At 45.0% G+C, this 21,096-nt stretch overlaps 1 protein-coding gene across 5 annotated transcripts in view; it reads right to left on the bottom strand.

Moving 5' to 3' along the window:
- LOC146796486 (acyl-coenzyme A synthetase ACSM3, mitochondrial-like) overlaps window positions 1–21,096 on the bottom strand; it is a 411,246-nt gene that overhangs the window by 227,830 nt on the left and 162,320 nt on the right. The gene's annotated exons all lie outside the window — the stretch shown is intronic.

Genomic DNA, 21,096 nt, shown 5'->3' with positions numbered 1-21,096 from the left:
GTAACTTTTAGAGGAATAAAAATTGTGACAATAGGATTGTTGCCTTAAATTAATTTGATCAACTGGCCAAGGGTTCTTGCCATAAATTATTACCTCAATCAATGGACAAAGGTTCAAAAGGAATTGAATCGTGGCATATTTGCAGTTGCAATCAGACATCTTATTTGCTTCTTCATTCTGCATCCCACATATTGATTTTAGTCTCCAACTTCTCCACATGCTTGCATTGAATCTAAAGAAACCTTGTCCTCGGAATGTTATGGAAGTTGAGTACAATATGTGCCTCTGTCTCAAGACGGCGCCAGTATTTGATTGTTTAAGCAGGTGTTCATTAACGGTATGTGGCTGCATGTTGATGGGGAAAGCCAAGCTCCAATATGGCTACCATGGGAGACAAGCAATTTCCTAGCAGCAATAACATTTTATATTCCAGTCTGGCTGCCTCTATTAATTCCTAGATTATTTGAGTCCCTTTACCGACTGAAACATTCCTAATAGTAATCCTTGAGGCACATGCACATTTATCGGCGTTAATAACACATACACATGTTGGGGCCCATTCACAAGCTGCATTTTGTAGCACTTTAGTAGTACTACAATAGTACTGCTGAAGCACTACAAAATGCTATTAGCAAACCGACAAGTGTATCTCCATCTATACTATCTTTTTTATGGGGAGATCCTCACACATGTAAGTTTACTATTTTTTAGTAAATGTGAGAGGGACCAGAAAAAAGGGGCTAGATAAAGGATCGTACTTACTACTAAATGGGAGGGGTTTAGGGACTAGCAAGGGGGGGGGGTGTTTAGTAAGGGTTAGGGAGAGGCATGCACCCACCAACAAAAGATCAAGCCCATTGCTATTCACAAACTGCACTTCTAAAATTACTACTGCCAAAAAGAGACTCCAAACAGTAGTAAATTATTCCAGCTCAAAGCTGGAGTAAGTCCAGCACCACATATGATCAACAGCTATAACCAAAACCCCCTCCCATAGAAAACAACTGACGTAGAGACTAAAAATAAAACCCCATTGTAAAATTAAAATATTTAACTAGTTAAGATAATTAAATAAATATGTATGTTAAAAAATAAGACATTTATTATTTACAAATTAATGTAACTATTCTTTGAAATATAATGAAATTACTTTTAATTCATTCATTCTACATATTACTTTTAAGAATTATTAATGCATAACAAAAATAGATTCTTTTTTACTTTAGGTGGACATTTAGTTTTTAAATTTAAACTGTAGAAAAACTTTAGATGGGAATTAATTTTTCAATTATAAACTTCAGGAACATATTTTTGATTTAATTTAATATATTTAGATGAATTACAAATTTAATTCAAAATTAAGTTCTTATTACTGTAGCATTTTTTAAATCTTTTTCTACAAACCTGCAATGGGTATCCTAAAACTAAAGTAAACTGAGACATGGAAAGAGCATTGTCTGCTAATGGAGAGCATGTACTGTCTCAAAGAACAACCCAAATTTCAGGATCAATGACTTTACATTACTACTTTTCACATAAAACTATAATTTTATTAACCTTTTTGAGCACAAATGGTTTCTGATTTGATGCAAAAGAAAGTGCAGTTTCCTTTCAAAAGAGGTATAAACTTAAAGACAAGGCAAATGAAAATGCTGAGGGTGCAGCTTTGATGATGTGAGTACGGCATAGCCGATCCCCTTTGGCAATGAGCATTCCCTGTTGGATTTACAGTGAATATTCCTTTAAAGGTCTAACCAATCTCTCGATCATTTTCCAAACTTCTTTTGCTTTCAGTGTGTGACTACAAGCGCCCCTCCCCTCCCGTGCAGAGCTTATGGGTCCAAAATTAGGCACTAAGCATGTATGTTAAACCAATACGTAACATATATTTGTTTACAAATTCAATATTTTTTTACAGATTCACTATTTATGCCAATTCAGTCAGAAAAAGTTCAGACCATCGATGCATGCATAAAAGGAGCAGTTACTTCAGCCTATGGAAGATACCTCATAGAGTGTGTGATTTATGTTACGTGTTTTGTATAGTATTGTTAGTTTTTCTAAAAGGGCAGCACAACACATACAATCTGTATAAAAGGACTAATTGTGCACAAGTGAAAAATATATCACTTTAGGTTCCACAAGTTGGTGATGTGTTTCCTCAATATAACTTTATTGACAAGTTAACAATGTGATAATATCCTATCTTTCCAGATCGTTTTGAAGAAATATACCGACTAGGTATTGTATTTGCATGACAAAATCTCTACTTCACCTTAAATATAATTGAGAAGACCGATTTGGTCGTTTAGGAGTGGCAAAAGGGATTGTTTAGTTTGGTCCTAAAGAAAAGCCTTAGGGGATAGGCTTGAAACATGTAGACCGGGAGATACACACCCATTATAGTGTTTTTCTGCTTCTCCCCCTTTTTAACAATACCAGCTAGAGGATTTAATAAAAGTTAGGTTCCACGTAGTCAGGTATTTTTTAATCCACCATTTCTTGACCCTTCCACTCTCACATCACTATATAGCCCACACCTTACAAAGTGCACACACGTCTTCGTCAGTCGTAGCACGCCCCATCCCACAGCGGGGCAAACCCGATGATAAAGCATGCCACCAAGGGACCTTTAGGTGGGTGAGGGTTATTTTAAGAAAACTTATAATTTTCCTTAAATAGAAAAAAACTACTGGAAGGATAGTTATTTTTGAAGTACAGGTGGACTTTCTTTGATTATTCATGTACGACAGGAGGCTGAGTCCACAGCAAACCATACCTCTTTCTCACCCCTTCTGTTTGATTTTTTTCCCTGTATAGCTAGGTTGCTTACGATTCTGTGCCTGTGTTCCTGTTTTGGTCATACAGTAACCTCAGATTGTTTTCCCCCATGTTTCCACTGTCTTTCCCGCTATTTGTACAGACAGCGAGCCGGCCCGCCTCGTGGCTCACTTCCCACCGTTTTCCTTTGCACCGCTCCCACCTCCCGCTTCCTGCCACCCAGCATCTGCCCCCTTCCCATGACCTAATTAATGAAGGCTGTAGCGAGTCTGAGCCAACAGCAAGCCCGTCTGCACCCGTCCGCACCTGGACCGTACCCAGTGCTAGGAACCCTGGCCACCCACAGATACTCCTCTGCAGAAGTCTGAGCCCTGGACCGCAGGTGCCTCAACAACTGCTGCCTCGCATCTTCTTAATCAACAGTAGGACCGTTCACCTGCTACTGCTGTCTCTCCACAGGCAACTCAGATCACCCGCCCTCACAGAAACCAGCGGCACTCCCACTTCGCCGACCATGACTGCCCTGGAACCACTCCGGTTCTCTCTGCTCAATGCTTGATCTCTCTGCAAACATGCCACCGAAGCTTGGGATGTCATCTCCACCCTCACCCCTGACGCGATATTCATCGCAGAGACCTTGCTCACCCTCTCCTCTGCTCCAACATCGCCATTGCAACGGCCAACGGCTACAAGATGAGACCCTAAGACCGTACCATCAAACAAGGTGGAGGCATCGCCATCATCGACAAGGAAACAATCTGCTGCAACACCACCAAAGATGACATCATCAGAAGCACCCTTGCCTACAGACCCCCAGGACCACGCACATGCTTCTGAGACGCCATCACCAACTTCATCACCCCATCAGCCCTCAAGTCCAAACACTACATCCTTCTCTGGGAACTCAATTTCCACCTGTATGACCCCACAGACACTAATTTCACCAACTTCCCAGTTGGTCACTAACCCCACAGACAGAGCAGGGTACACACTGGACCAGATTCTCACGGCCAACAACAGAGTCAAATACAGCCATGCCACAGAACTCACCTGGACCGACCACTCCATTGTCCACTTCACCATCGCAGGATCACCATGCACCGCCACCAGCCACCCCAACGCCCCCTTCTGCAGCTGGAACAAAGTGACACAGACCAAATGGATAGATATCATCAACACCACCCAGCCCGACCCTGCAACCAACCTGGAACACGCAGTCCAGAACTTCACCACCTAAATCACCAACACCGCCGACCGAGTTGCCCCCATCAAACAAACCAAGATCCGCAGATCCGCCTAACTAGGTCCACGCCAGAACTCAGGACAATGAAACGCAGCTGCAAACAACTGGAGGGAAGATGGTGCACCAGCGGAGACACCACATACCAAGCCAACTTCATTAAGCTCTCAACAAATACCACCAGTGACTCAAACATGCAAAAAGAGACACCCTGGCAAACCGCATTGAAGCAACCACCAACCACGTCAAGGAACTGTTCAGAACTGTCAGAGAGTTCTCCTGCCCTACAGCCACGAGAACATGATCCCCCCTTCACAGGCTCTTTTGGACAATTTCCACAACAAGATATCCACCATCTACAAGGATTTCGAGTCACAACCCACTGACCTCCACAATCTCCTCACTCCATCTGAAGCCTCTCTCAATTAGGCACTCACAGCATGGGAACACAGAGAACACCACAGCCATCATGAACTCCAGCCACTCGGGCACTCACAGACCCCTGCCCCCACTACCTCTTCAACCTTGGAGGCAAATATATCAGCCGCAAACTCACCACCATCCTCAATGCATCCATTACCACAGCCACCATTCCCGATCCATAGAAAGACGCAGATGTTAGACCTCTCCTCAAGAAATCCTTCATCGACCCCAGCGAACTCCAGAACGACTGACCCATCTCGCTGTTTCATTTCCCCGACAAAGTCCTCGAGAAGGCCATCAACCAGCAACTCACCGAACACCTGGAGAAACAACCTGCTCGATGCCTCCCAATCCAGCTTCCACAGGCCGAACACAGCCTCGAGACTGCCCTAATTGCCGCCACTGACAACATCTGCACCCTCCTCGACAGAGGAGAATCGGCAACCCTAATCCTCCTCGACCTCACTGCAGCGTTAGACACCATATCCCACCTCACACTCATCAAGAGACAGCACTACATCGGAGTCCAAGGTGACGCCCTCAGATAGATCGCATCGTTCATCACAGGACGAACTCAGAGAATCTGCCTACTGCCCTTCACCTCAGAATGCAAGAGCATCATCTGCAGGGTCCCTCAAGGCTCATTCCCTCAGCCCCACCCTCTTCAACACCTACATGAAACCTCTAGCCAACATTGTCAGAACCTATGACCTCAACATCATAATCTACGATGACACCCATCTCACCCTCTCGCTCTCAGCAGACTCCACCACCACAAAGACCAACTTCCTCAACTGCATGGAGAACATCGCCGTCTGGATGAAGACCAACTGTCTGAAACTCAACACTGACAAAACCAAAAGTGGTGATCTTTGGCAACAACTCCTCTCCTTGGAACAACACCTGGTGGCCAGTCGAACTCAGACCCACTACCACACAAACAGGCCACACCCGCAACCTCAGCATAATCCTAGACAGTAAACTCACTATGAAGCGACAGATCAATGCAGTCTCCTCCACCTGCTCCACACTCTCAGCATACTCAGAAGAATCTTCAAATGGCTCCCCATCGGCACGAGGAAAACTGACACTCAACACAGTCACCAGCCGGTGGAACTACGGCAATGCACTGTACGCAGGAACCACCGCCAAACTCATGAGGAGGCTACAGATGATGCAGAACTCAGCAGGCAGACCTATCCTCAACCTGCCAAAATGGACCCACATCACCCCACACCTCAGGAACCTCCACTGGCTCCCCATCGAGAAAAGATGCCAATTCAAGTTACTAACACACACCTACGAAGCCCTTCATGACATAGAACCAGCAAACATCAGCCACTGCCTGAACTTCCACCAACCATCCAGGAACCTTTGCTTTGCTGCCCTCTCCCTTGCAGAGACACCGTGTATCCACAGAAGCCACAGTAGAGGCCATTTCTTCTCCTATCTTGCCACCAAGTCCTGGAACAGTCTTCCCCTCCAATTCCGGCCAGCACCCATGCTGGCGGATTTCAAGAAGAGACTTAAGACCTGGCTATTCGACTGAGCCATGCAACCTAGCGCCTGGATACCCTCAAGGGTGATTAGTTGCGCTATACGAATTCAGATTGATTGATTTGGTAGATCAAGAGAACGATGTAATGATATTTGCTGCTTATTAATGTTTAATAATGAGTGTTTGCTTTCAGTGACTTACACTGCTGTAACATGCACCCATTTTGATTCTCAAGTTAACTTAGCATGACACTAGGTCTTAACTGAAATAGTATGCTGTTTTCTCTCCTTTACAGGTGCATTATCATGTTTCTCGCTAGCTAGAGAAACGCTTATTGTAAGAATTAGACGGTTGATACTGAGGCCTGGGAGGAGAAAGTTGGCAATGAGAGCAGAGAGGTGATAGTGAGAGAGTGCCTTCTGTTCATGATGTATTTAGCAGGAGGATGAAACATCTAAGGCCAACAGATGTGCACCTGACCGTGAGGAGATGGGAACTTAGGGAGCATGTCAACTCCCCTCAAATGTGGTTATGCGATTGGCTCAAAGTGGAGGGAACGAGTTAATGATGTTCTGGTAATTGTTGGTTGTTCTTTTAATTGGTGTTTCATAGTTAGGCAGACTCTATCCTGACTACGAGAGGGAACAAACAGATCTCTCTCTATGCTGGGCTTCTCTGAGTGCGAAGCTTCATGCTGAGCACTCTTATATCTCTCAGACTTCTACTGAAGTTGAAATTTATGCTGACACCTTCTATGCTCCCCTTTAGATAGTTTTGATCTTAACTCATGCTGAGAATAGAAAGGGAAAGGTTCTTTATGGAACACCTGACCACATCAATCTGTTTCCTTTGCATTGTGGCTGTTACTATTTTGCACCTCTTCTTATTAAGACTTAATTTACTGCCACATTTTGGTCTCCAGACCGTATTGTTGTACCTTTTGAATGTATTCTGCTTTGCTTATATACTGGTTGGATTAACATCTTGAAATAAACCTTTACGGTTGAACTTATTGATTCCTGGTCTTTATTGTGGAGTCACTTAGACTTTACAGAATTGGAAATGCATTTCAGATGGTAGCTCCCTTACGTCTCTTCAAGTCGACTAACAAAGGTCCATACGATCAACAGGGAAATATAATAAATGACTGTACCAAGACATTGAGGTTCAGATATCCAAGTTCTGCCAACTGTTGGCAGTCGGGTGGTTAGTCACTGAAGGGTATGGAGCTAGAATATTTTTGGATGAAATCTAGAATTACCCAAGCCCAGTCCAGGCCCTTAAAGCCCATGTCCCAGTTTGGAGGATTGGCAGTGTTCCAGGTGTTTGGAAGGAGTTGCAGTAGCTGAGGAAAGTGAGTAGTAATAGGGTTGAGGGTTGTAATGATGTATGTTAAGCGTACGGTATTGTGCTGAGTTTGTGTGTTGCGGCGTAACTGTATTCTGAGTGGTTGTGTAGAAGCAAATGCGTTTAATGCAGAGTAGTTGAAGTTGTTATTAGGCTCATCGCAGTCCAAGATCCCGGGATAGATAAGAGTATATTGTGTTGTAACTTCGCTGCTAAGTTTTGTGGTGTCGGTCATGAATACAATCTACTGCACAAATGATATAGAGAACTATAATCTTTTTGTGAGAGTGCATACAGTGATTGGTGCTAGTGAATCCTGTTGCGCAAAGGAGAAGCTGCTTAAGCAAAGGGATTTCCCGCAGGCCAAGATTTCATCGGAAAGTGATACTCCAGACTATTTCTTATGTGATTGAATACTTTAAATTCTTTAGTGGAGCAGACAAAAGTTTAGTTTAGCGTTCTTGCTTAGCAGTGCAAGAAGTTGCATTTGTGAAAACTGTAAAGGAGGGTGAACTGCTGCAAGAATTGTGTCACAGTGTGCCGCAGTTGGTGTAGGGGCCACGCTGCTAATAGCTGTTACATCATTGAGAGCCATGCTGAGATAGGTCAGAATAGAAGGTGCTGCTCTGAAATTGGTTACTGGTGTTGGATGGTAGCTGACTGTGGTTGTTTAAGGATTACTGCTTGTTGAATTAAAATTCTTGTTCTTTGATTGTTGAAACATTATAAACATGAAGTGTTTCAAAGTCATTAGAGCTATGATCCAAGGAGATATAAGGGGTCCCGTTCAGGAAGGCGAAGAGGCATCATCGTAAGGCAAGGCAGGCCATTATATGATCTTAAATGTGGGGCTCCACACGTATTTGATTGAGTCAGTGGCATACGATCACAGAGAATGAAGGTGCATTGAGATGTCCTCGATATGGCACATTTAATTTGAGAATAACTGAAAATTTTAGAAGAATATTAAACAAGATGAAGCTGCCCCCAGACCCGCACACTATGAAGCACTTAATGCTTGGGAGCATGTTGTCCACGCTAAAGATAGGGAAAAATATCAGGCTAAAGCCAAGAGAGCAGTGCGTAGTTATGTTGATGCTAAGTGGGATGCAGACCAACAAAAGTACCGAACAGAAATAATTGAAGGAACTAGGTTCTACCCCCGTATTGACAAATGAGGAACCCCAGAAAAAGACGAAGGGAGAGGAAAAGAATGATGATGCAGAGGGTTTTGGTGATGATAATTAATCTAGTGAGGACTTTTTGGATGTGCTGTTGGCATCTCGTCCACCACCTTATAATGTTGCCCTGTCAGACAGTTTGAGTGGTGCTGTTACGGGTGGAAAACCTGAATGTGCCACAGCCCTTATGAATACAAATCAAAACGAGCGAAGGTATCCCCGACGCCGCTCTTCTGCCGTCGATGTAGGACTGAGGAAACTTTGTATCCGGATCCTTTTACCAGCTAAAGTTTTGCTGATACGTCTCAGAAACCTCATTGTTATTGATAATTGGTCGCCCATCTATCCTTTGGAGACCCTGTATATTTATGTTCCTGAGCTCCATGAGACCTGTTTGGAAGTCTTTGCGCTCCCCTATGTACGGCGCTACTGCTGATTGATAAATATGTGGTGCGCCTGACTGTCGCATATATTGAACGCCCACACTCCAACTAGATGTAGTGAATCTTTTTTATATGAACATGTTTGGACATCATCTTTGACGCATGACTGCGTTCGTGCGTACCCTCCTCAGATTGATATCCCCGTTACAACGTCTATATCGAGGGTCCAGTTTTTAGTTCTGTTCTTGCCCCCTACTACCCTTGGTCTACGCCCTGATGAAGGTGGGGCCCCCCTGTGGGTCCTATACCGAAACACGCGTTGGCGCTTGATTTGTCGACCTCTTTTTCCTTAGAGTATCACCTGGCTTTCTCTGGATGATACATTAACTACAACATCCATCTGAGCACCCAAGGATGGCCTGTTCCATCTTCTACCTGAACTGTTGCGTTGAATGTTGTCTGGATTGATTGCGTGTGTGTAGGAATTTGATTCTCGTGTGGGCATTGAACTATGTTCTTGATTTATATATATGTATATTAGTTTGTTTGATTATATGTTTAATATTTATATGTGTATTAACCTTATTGAATTTTTGTAAAAATTGAAAATAATAATTCAACCAAAAAATAAACAAATATGAGAGATATATATTTTTATATCCATAACCTCTGTTGGGTGTTTTATGTTATCTAATCTGTCCTTTCTTTTCCAGTTTAGTTGTGTAGTTTATCAGGTACCTATTCTTTAGGCCCTAATATATATCAGTAGGACCGGTTTTGGTTTTCTCTTTAGTAATTGTTATTTACCCCGCGTAGACCGGTCTCTTATTGTGCCTTCGGGATCCCCCTCTCTTAATTGGTCTCTACAAATCAAATTGCCACAGGAGAAATTTCAGGGATTCGTGCCCCTAAGAGTCCCCCAGTCCCTAATGCTCCAGAAGTGATAACTGTTACTTTCACTATTGGTCCTACAGTTCTATGTATAATCCGGAGTCATCTGGGGGAACCTCACACTCTTTAACAGTGTCTACTGCCGAGAATACTCCCAAAAAAGGCCCTGTACTCCTGACATGGGGAGTGATGGGAAGAATTCCTTTAGTACTGATTAAGATTGTAATGCTTCTGCGTCCTAAACGTTAAATACGTCAGGACTCACGCCTGCCCTGATACCTCAGAATTCTTCTAAGTCCATTTGAAATTCACCACAGCATGTATCCAGAAGTAGCCCAAGAGTGGAAATAATGTTTAACACCCCCAGATCCCAAAATGGTACCAGTTCACAGGAAATAGAAGATTTGATCTGATTATTTTATGGACCCCCTGGAGGATGTGAAATTTTGGAAATCCAGCTCCAAGAGAAATAGCAAGTCGTGAATGTGGTCAGGTTAAGGCTGGAATTAGGCAAATTGTTTAAAGGCAATCTAGATTTTTACCACATAAACACTTACCAAGAGAATGAACTTGTGTATAAGTGTAAGGACATTACACGGCGTGCAGGTAAAGCCTATGACAAGCTTTCAGAATTATCCAGAGTATATGACATAGATATTAACAAGATTAAGTCCTTACAGAGGAGCTATCATGTGTGTTTTGATGATGAAGCCATTACAAGTGTAAGAGTCTCACAAATGAAATTGCAAATCAGAGTACTGATCGGCAGTATACTGAAGTGGAGTGAGTTAGACATATGGGAAGGCAGATGGATCAAAAAGAAAGAGTAGAAGAAATCAACGTAATATCTACCACAGGTAGTAAGGGAGAACCGCCTACTATTTCCCCAGACGAAGAGGAAACACAATGAGGGAGGTGCCAGGTGGAGGTGCCTTGGAGTAGGAGTGACCTTGCCACATTTACAAATAATTTCCCAAAGTTAAGAGAGAATCCTGTTCAGTGGAACACTCAGGTTGAAAGGTTTGTAAAATCTTGCCGGTGTTTTGGGTTGATTTGAATACGTTTTTCGACATTGTGGTACAGAGTGATTTATGAGCATAATGCAAGGAAGTTATTCAGTGGCCGGCATAGGAGCCTCACAGGAATTCAATATCTCATGCCCCGTTGTCTGAGGTGATGAAAAAGTATCAGTATTTCTGTTGGTGTTTGGAAGATCCTCGTTGTTACAGGGCTATTTCCTGCCCTCTAAAAACATTTGTTTTGCTCCACTCTGAGCATCGGTATGTGCCAGAGTATCATAGAACCCTATGATGAAGCATTACACAATTTTAATGTGTGAAGGCAGTTTTAATACCATAAAGGGCTTCTCAAGTTGAAGTGAGGCTGTGAGGATTTTCCTCTTCCTTTTCTTTGGTGTGAGTTATTAGTGTATTTGGGGGGGACAAAAGGAAGAGGTGCCCCTCAGTGAGTGCATATAGATGAAAAAGTATCAACAGGTGATTACGTTTCTGAAACGGAAGGTGCCCGCAAAGGATACTGAATAGGTAAAGATCGACAGAATCACACAGGAGCCTAAGGATACAGCGTTACTAGGAAAGGTTGTTACAAGTGTTTAAACAGCATAGAAGGGATGCAGAACCAAGAATAGAAAGACATGGGAGGCTTTGAGTCTAAGTGTGTGATGGGACTGCGACATGAGATTAGTATGATGATTCAGCAGCATTTGATTTGTTGGCAGACCAAGTCTATTGATGAAATATTGGGATGTGCTAGATACTGCAGTGATGTACCTAGGACACCAAGGACACCACATTGAAAAGGGAGCAAGGAAGGTGCCACAAGAAAGAAACTCTGTGATTCTAAAAAGGAATCTGCCAATGACACAAAGAGAAGTCAGGATGTTTTTGGGAATGGTGAACTACTGTCGCCAGTGGATACCCAAATTTTCCCTAGTGGCCAAGACTTTATAGAGGCTGACGCACAAAAATGTGACTGATCCACTACCATGGGACGACTGTTTGGCTGCGTTCCTAGAACTGAGAGAGTGTCTCTGTTGTGCCCCGACCTTAGGAATGCCTAAAGCCTTTACGCTTTTCTGCAGTGAGATGGAGGCCTGCACTCTCTCAGTGCTTACACAGATGCATGGGAATGCTAGAAGACCTGTGGCATATTTTTCTGCTATTCTTGATCCAATTGTCGCAGGACTGCCCCGTTGCCTTAAAGCTGTAGCAGCAGTAGGTGTCAGCATTGAAAGATGTGAGATCATAGTCATGGAACACCCCCTTACTGTCATGATGCTCCACTCTGTTGAAATACTACTGATGCGTACTCGCATACAGAACTTGACAAATAGTAAGTTGTCAAGTGACAATATGAACAGATTATATTGCTGCAGAGAACATAATTCTCAAGAGGTGTGCTTCGCTGTATCCTGCAATACTATTACCATTACCTGAAATTGAAAATGATAATGGGGAAGTGGAATATGTCTGTCTATACGTTACACACAGAACTATGCACCAAGCCTGGAAGTTTGGGATGAGCCTCTGGCAGAGTCAGATTATATACTGTTTGTGGCTGGCTCTTGCCTAAGAGATGATGGAGGGACTCTGAGAGCTGCGTATGCGGTCTGTACTGTGGGAGGAGTAGTGGAAGCCTCCTGGCTCCCAGGTGTAGCTTCTGCACAAGTGACTGAACTGGTTACTCTTACTTGAGCCTGATGGGTATCAGACCAACTGAGAGTGACTATTTTTACTGATAGTCACTACGGTTTTAGTGTGGTCCATGATTTTGGACACTTCAGTTGTCCCTCTCCAAACTTTCAGCAATCTCTAAAGAACTGGCAGCGCAGGTCGAGGACGCAGAGGGAAGGGGCAAAGGGAAATAATATCTGCCTCATAGGATTTCCTGAGGTATGCGAATTAACCTTCCTCGAAGCCTTCATTGCGCAATGGCTGCGTTCTATCATGCCGGCTGGCTCCTTGCCTTCCTGTTTTGTGGTGGAGCAGGCACACCGTGCCCAGGCCTGAGGTCTCCCCCAGAGGCCCCAGCCAGGCCCCTCATCATTTGCATCCTGAACACCATGACAGGGACGCCATCCTCCGAAATGCCTGGGGCCAGACCACCATGTGGTATCAGTCTCACAACATACTACTTTTCCCAGACTATACTAAACTGGTCCAACAACCACGCAAATCCTTCATGGAGGCCAAGAAGAAGCTCCCCGAGCTTATCATCAGGTATATGCTCCTCTACCCTGCTAGACTTGAAATCATATACCAGGACCAAACCTTCTTCTTTGACTCGTTGGAGACGGTGTTTCAATGGACAGATAAGAAACTCGATATTCAACTGCATACAATGCCCTGTTCGGAGGGGAGTGACCCCGGGAAACCCAGCGATATACCCCCCTAAGAAGGTTCCTCAAACGCAGCAGCGACAGGTGCTGCTCCCCATCCTCATGGAGGAACAAGCAAGGGAAACTGGATGACTTGCAGGGGTACGGACTCACCACTGGTGGAGGCCGGTGGCATGGCGGCACAGGTGGAGCCATCAAAAGTCTAACTGGTGGGCCTCATGGGATTGGCAGGACACAGCACCTGCACTTCTCTCGGGTATCAAATGAGGACAAACAATCTTCTGACTAAGGGCGGCAGACGAGAGGGCACAGATAGGACTGCTGAGGCCGCCACAGCCCAACACTCAGAACCTTGCCGGACTAAAACTACAGGGCCCTCTTGGACGGGGTACGAGCGTTGGTTTGAATACGTTGGAATGGGGTTCCAAAATCTGGATGAAATCCTTCAGAATCATCAAATCTTTCTTTTGCATGAAACCTGGTTGTGGGAAAACACCAATGTTTATGGTTCTGTAACCATTTCCACACCAGGATCTGATTGTGATTGAGGCAGAGGTAGATTATCAGGTTGGCTAATGACCCTTATCTCTACTAAATTAGTAAACAAATATAGAATTACTAGAATCACCTTGGGTCACACTGGTCACAATAGCGGAAGTTTGTCTAAAGAACAAAGAAAGGAAATATTTTGTTAGGCAAGGTTTATATTCATAAAGAGGTCTTTAATACTTGCCGAATATGGATTTCTGAATTGGAAATCGTTATATATAATGCTTTGCTGATATATCCGGATGAAATTCTGATAATGGCTGGCGACTTTAGCTCTAGGCTCTTTCCCGCATGTGCTGACACTGTACTGCAAGATTTGCTTGATCAATACAATGTGCCTGTAGCTATATTCCCAGTGGGGTTCCCTTCAAAGAAGGATATCTTTCTGGGGAATTGGTTGGAGAGAATGGGCCTGATTTATCTAAATGGAAGTCGGGTGAAGGACACTTCTGCTGCACTGACTTTTTGAGCTGGCAGTCAAAGTTCTCTAATTGATTACATTTTTGTATTGGCTTGGCAGTTTGGAGTGATTGGTTCCTTTACTGTATTACGTTGAAAGGGGAGTGACCATTGGGCTCTAGCTGCTATTTTTAATTAGAGGGAAGCACTGAGGGGAATATTTATAAAATTGTCACACAACACAGCAAGCCATCTTGCTGCGCTGTGTGAAAGGGCTGGAATGCACCATATTTAACATTATACAGCACATTCCGGCTATCTTACTGAGCTGGCGCACAAACTCCTGTCTAGCGCCAACACTGTAACCCTTGCACTATAGTGCAAGGGTGCCTGCATTGTAGGCAGGATTGTATTTCCTGCACAAAAACAATCCTCAGAGGCATTTTACTTTTTCTGTGTGTACTGCAGAATGCAGCACACATAGAAAGAGGAAAAAACAAGAAGAAAAGAAGATATGTCTCGTAGTTAAACCTTCCTTGGGGAGGTGTAGCATTTTGACGCATTCCCTGGTCTCCCACTAATGGTAAATCTGGGAATGGCCAAAATACATGGTGGATACATGGGACCACCCACGCTCCACCCATGTAATGCATTCCTGGGGCAGAATAACGCACGGCAGCGACTAGTGCTGCCTCATGTCACTCCACATTTACCAAGCCATGCAAGGCCACGCAATGTGGCCTTGCATGGATTGATAAGTATCATTATATGTTTTGCGTCGCCCTTTTGCCCCCTTGCGTGGCAAAGGGTGACACAAACCCATGATAAATATGGGACTCAATTCTGAAAAAGTGGTACCCATGTCCATGAGCTTTCCATATCGCTTAACTACTCGACTTGATCCAGAATACCTGGGCACTTATGTATTCTGCAGGTAACAGGGAGTATAAATTATGTTCGGAAAGGGGAGACAACGTATTAAGATGGTATAAGGAACTGATGTATAATGTTCTTTTCTATTTAAGTGTTAATCTAATCTTCAGATTGGAAAAGGCAAAAGTATACACAAAACAAACAAATAATACATGGTTAGATCCCTCTTGCCAGAAACATAAAAGTCAACTGAGAAAGGCTGTCAAGAATTACTGTCTTGGACGATTAGGTGTCACCACACAAGCAGTTGACTGCCTCAAAAACCAGTATAGGCAGTTTATTTGGGAAAAGAAAGGCAATTCTACTATAATCGGTGGAAGGGAATGAAAGAGGTTATTAGGTAATTTGGGAAATTAGTGAATCAGTTAAATAATTGGTACCCAGGAGGCATCCAGTGCTCAACTGAGGAAGACTACTGGATTGCATACCTGGAGAATCTGAATGACCAACCAGATGAGCCAGTGGGCGTTCAGCTTGTATCTCCCCAAATCACCAGTTCCCCATAGCAAACGATAGAGAGTCTAAATCAAATCTGGTAGTCAGCTGACCGATTGGTTCTCAGTAAAGGATATTAGATCAGTTATAGCATCCCTGAAGTTAAGTCGAGCAGCAGGGCCGCGTCTGTACTTGCTGCAGTGGGACCGTCCTCTTGTATTGCTGATAATGGCTCTCTGTTACCGGTAATTAATCTTTCCCCGGTTTGTGGCCCCTATACTGTGGTCTTGATTGGGGTACCAGGGCTTACTACCCATTACCAAGAATCCACAGGCCAACTGATTAATAAGGTATCTCACTGGCTTGGTAAATACACCAGATTTAATATAGCAGATTATAAGAACATTCGATGTTTCTTGGATAGGGCCCTCATGGAAGTCAATTGAGGTTGATTGTGTGATTGTTAACGTCAGATATCCGGAAATAGCACGCAACATCCTGATGGGGTCCTCACAGACATACTCATTTGATATTGGTATCAAACCACTACAGCTGGGCTTTTATTATAGACCCCCACCATTTGTCTCAAGCTTAGCTCAGCCCTCAGGTCTTGGGGGTGCTGATAGTGTTGTAGTAAGTCAACTGGCACAATCCAATCATTTTGCACCCCTTGTGGACCTTAATGGTCTAGACCGACTTCTAGAGCATTGTATCATGACAACACTCCAGTGTCCTCAGTCAGGGCCTCCGTCACAGGTCGACTGAAAATTTCATCACCCCTTCCCAGGAACTCTGTGACACCCTAGCCGACTTCTTTCACGACAAGATATCCGCCATCTACAGAAACTTCAAAACCCAACCCATCGCTACCAATCCCCCTAGCTTTGTAGACCACACAGACGCCTACGCCGACAACAGGCTCACCACTTGGAACCAGCTCACCATGCAGAACACCGCCAACATCATGTACTCTGTCCAATCTGGACCTCCCACGGACCACATGTTCAAACTCAGCAACAACACCAATAGGAGCAAGCACTCAGACATGTTCAATACATTCATCACCTCAACCACCTACCTGGAAGATTGGAAACAGGCAGAGATCAAACCCCTCCTCAAGAAACCGTCCGCTGACCCCAATGAGCTCAAGAACTACCGACTGATCTGCCTGGTCCTCTTTCCTGCCAAAGTCCATCAACCAGCAACTCACGGACTACCTAGAGAGCAAACAGCCATCAGTAGAGGCCCTGGCCCACCACAACTGAGATACTAATGCAATCTGACAAACATCTTCAATGTTGGGCTCACAGCAGCCGATGGTTTGATGACATGTGCCAGTAAGTATGATGCACTGGCAGGATGCAGGAGACCAAGAAGCCTGAGACCATCTGAGGCAGAACAACAGCTTGCGCCCGAAACATCAGGATCATAGCCCGAATGTCCTGAACTTGCTGCAGAGGTGGAAATGTCCTCTGAACCACCATGCCTAGGATGGGCCTTACGAAGGGGATCCACTTTATGGGCTGAAGGAGAGTCTTTGGTACATTGAAAGAGAAGCCAACGGTGTACAGCAACTAAACCATAGCCAGTATGTGTCCTTTCAGGAGGCAGTTGTCGATGTACGGGAATTCATGTTTCCCAGACGTGCGAGGGTGGGCCACAACCGTCAACATTACTTTTGAAAACACCTAGGGGGCCAAACCAGGAACAAACATCAATATAGTGAACCCATCCTTCTTCAGGAAGGGGTTTAGCAACCTGAGGTCCAAGACAGATCTTCAGAGTTTGTCCTTCCTGGGGACCAGGAGCTAATGGTTGTAGCAAACTGATCGTACCATTGGAGAGTACAGATTAAACTTCTGCTGATAGGACAATGGCATAATTCGAGACACTTGAGACACAACTGGGGAAATGGGCAGAGGAGTGGGTTACAGATATAGAACATAACCAACTTGAACAAAGTTAAGGACCCATTTGTTTTAGGTGATGGCGCACCAGGTGGGCAAACAAAAATGAACTCTGCTGCCTAAAGGCCCCATGTGAAAGGACGAGGAGAAACTAAAGTGTTTTGGCTTCGACTCCAGCAGGTGAGGACGAAGAGGAACACTGCTCCTGCTGATGGTTACGGCCTCTGCCCCACCTTTGCCCTTGGATCCACAAAAGGGGGATGGGCAGGGTGCTGCCTCTGTCGAAGACCCCCCAAAAAACATGAACATTTACTAAACTGGTGGGGATACTGGTAAACAGGGTAAATCAGCCCCAGGGAGTATGTTGTCAACCCCTACTGTCTTTGAAGCAATTCAGTGCAGAATCTGACTTTTTCCAAAAAGGCTTGACCCATCAAAGGGCATGTCCGTTAAAGAAGCAGGTCAATGGATAATCCATTGGTGCCCAAGGCATGACCTACGAGGTCCATGGTAACCAAGCTAGCCTGCAAGACATTCTTGTCTGCATCCTTATTATCAATGTACAGTCTGAGAAAATTCTTGAGGTTTTCTGCCAGAGGGGGAACATTTTCACTGCCCATACACTGCAAGGCTTGTGTACAGCGACTTACAAGGCACGCTGTGCTCAAATAGCAAAGAGCCAATGAAGTGGAGAACAAATGTTTACCTACGGAGTCAATTTGCTTGGACACGGTCATGAGGTGCTGAAAGAAACTAATTTGTAATGAACTTGTTTGTGAAAGTCCAGGATTCATGCAGCCATGCAAACTACCATTACAAAGTAGGCAGTCTCCTCTAGTGGGTGATCCTAAGGGAAGTTGAGTTCAGTTTCAGGTGAAGTGTCGATACCACAATCATTTTGTAAGTATAATTAGAGGTTGCTGCCTGTGTACTGAGGAGGAAGAAGCTGGTCTGTCACCTTGTTGCCGTCCTGATACAGGGGGTCGGGGGGGAGGTTCTGGAGCCGAATATGTCCTCCAGTCTGCTGTAGTACTGTCACCAAGACAAGGGATCAGGTAGGGCGTCTTCCAAGGCCCCTAAAGCTACTAGCAGTTACCTGAGTAGTTGGTGAGCGTGCTGAAGTCAGATCTGACATCAGAATCAGTGTGAAATCAGGAGCCGATGCCGATCCTGGTATAACTGCCAGGGTATGCAGCAAAAAACACTGAAACGTGGGTCAGTGCTAGCGAAAGATGGGGAGGTGTCACATGAATCCTACCTGGAGCCCCTACTGTACCTGTGCAACCTGAAGAAGAATCAAAAGGAGGTGGTACTGCTCTGAACTACTGCAGCATGACCGCTGGGAGGCCTTAATCCACTTATTCACTTATTCAATAGCAAAAATACTGTTGCACGTTGTACCTTGATCAAGAGACGGCCATGAAAATATTGTTTTACACAAAAGTCCTCGTTTAATTATTTTAGATACCCCTAAATGGAAGTATGAGGAGCAGGAAGAAATATTATTGTGAAAAATTAATGTATTGGGTTCATATTACTAACAGAAATAAGAGTGGCAAAAAAATTAACCACATTTTATCTAACATAAAAAATGATTACCTCTAAAACTTTGATAAAGGAGAGACATTCTGAAATGCATCCTTCTCTCTCAAGATTGAGGGGCTTATTTATGGGCCCTTGCTTCACTTTTGCGCCGCTGGTGCGTCACTTTTTGTGACGCACCAGCGGCGTAAAAAATGCACCACGTTGCACCATATTTACAAAGTGACGCATCTAGGTAGATGCACTGCGCCACTTCTAGGACGCAAATGCGTCAATATCTGATGCCTGCCTCATGGAGGGCGTAAGACTGACACAGGCACATTTAACATGGGATGTGTCCATGTGCAATGACCCATTGCTGGAGTTGCATCACTTTTGTGACACACTCCAGCAATGCGTCATTTTTGCAACTACAGATACTTCAGAAATATTGACGTATCTGTAACTCCTTGCGGCATGATGCGCCATACTGTAAATATGACGCATCATTGGTGATGCAAGGAGAGCGCAATGAAAAGGGGACGCATAGCTGTTTTCTCGCAGCGATGCGTCACTTTTCATAAATGAGGGTCTGAATCTCAGCTGGTTGAGATTGCTCCAGAAATTATACTTAGCAAAGAGACTTAAATGTGCATTTGGGAACCCAAATAAAGTTTTCAGATATTGCACATGAATGCAGCCAAAGGATTCTTTTTTTTTTTTTTAAATAAATTTTTATTGTTTTCACAAAAGTTATAACAAAGGACACAAAATCAGATCGTATACACATTAAACTAGACAAAACACCATACATAATCATCATTTCTCCAAGTAGACCTAGATCGGGCCCCCTGAGGCCATCATTATCAGCCACCCTCCCCTTCTTTCCTTCAGTTTCTCTAGTCATCTGAGTCAGAAGACTCCTCATCAGAAAGAGGTGGTGGATCACATATGTTGCCCCTATATTTGTTCCATGCTCCCCACACTCTGACCCATTTTCGAGGACAACCCCGCCTGATAAATACAAAACGTTCAGCAAACATAGCCCCATCCATTTCCTTTTTCCACATCGACAGTAGCGGTTTCTCCACCGCTCCCCATTTTTGGGCTATGATCCGTTTAGCCATCATGTTCCCTACCGTCACCCAGCCCTGCGCCTGGCGATTAAGATCTGTGGGCTCCCACACATTCAACAGACAGCGTCTGGGTTCTGGCAGCAGTGATACCCCGCACACCTGCGACATCGTTCGCAGCACTCGCCTCCAGAAGAGTTGAAGAACCGGACAGTCCCAGAGCAGGTGATAGAAGGTCCCCTCCTCCCCGCAACCCCGCAGGCAGAAGGGATGTGGTGCTCTGCCCAGTTTGTGCAATAGGCTTCTGGTGAAATATGAGCGATGTAGAATACGAAGTTGCACAAGACGCAGCCGTGAGGGTATACCCGCCTCGCGCGGTGACGCCAGCGCCTCCCGCCAATCTGGGTCATCGAAATCGCCGACCTCGTCAGCCCATTTCTCCCGCAAGACCCCCATAGGGTCCGGCAAATTGTTGATCAGTTTGCGGTATGTGAAAGATGTGGCCCGCTTAGGCATGTATTCGGTCAGCAGCCTGTCTTCCAGCGGAGATGCCTCTGGAACCTGCACACCTGGGGTTAACTGTGTCGTTAGGGCGTGTTTCATCTGCAGGTATCGGAACCATTCTGAGGGAGCCAGCTCATACTGTTGTTGCAAACGAGCGAATTGAACAACCTCCCCTTTGTGCCACACGTCGCCTATCACCGAGATCCCGATAGCGTCCCAAGCGGCAAAGCCCTTGCTGTCCCTGAGCCGTCCCAGTCGCTTCGTGTCCCAGAGAGGCGTAAGCTGCGTCAGGACTCCGCGCCACCCCAGCCTGGCCTGTGCCACGTGCCAGAGAGACACAGTCTGACGCAGAGGGCCAATCAGCTGCGGGGCCAGCCGGGCATCATACAATGGGGCTAGCATACCCCTTTCGCCCAGTATATCCCTATCTGCCTTATACGCTGGATCTGACTGCGGCGCATGGAGCCACTGGTTGATCACCTTGAGCTGCGCCGCCCAATAATACAACTGGATATCTGGGAGAGCAATTCCCCCATCGTACCACCCACAGACCAGTTTCGCCTGTGCAATGCGTGCTGGTTTGTTGCCCCAGAGTAAATTAGAGACTTGCGCTGCAACCGCTCGGAAATAAGCCGGTGGCACCGGATAAGGAGTATTTTCCAACACATAGAGA

The sequence above is a fragment of the Triturus cristatus genome, chromosome 10, assembly GCF_964204655.1.
Source record: "Triturus cristatus chromosome 10, aTriCri1.1, whole genome shotgun sequence".
Lineage (NCBI taxonomy): Eukaryota > Metazoa > Chordata > Amphibia > Caudata > Salamandridae > Triturus > Triturus cristatus.
This window is presented reverse-complemented; position numbering and strand designations above follow the sequence as displayed.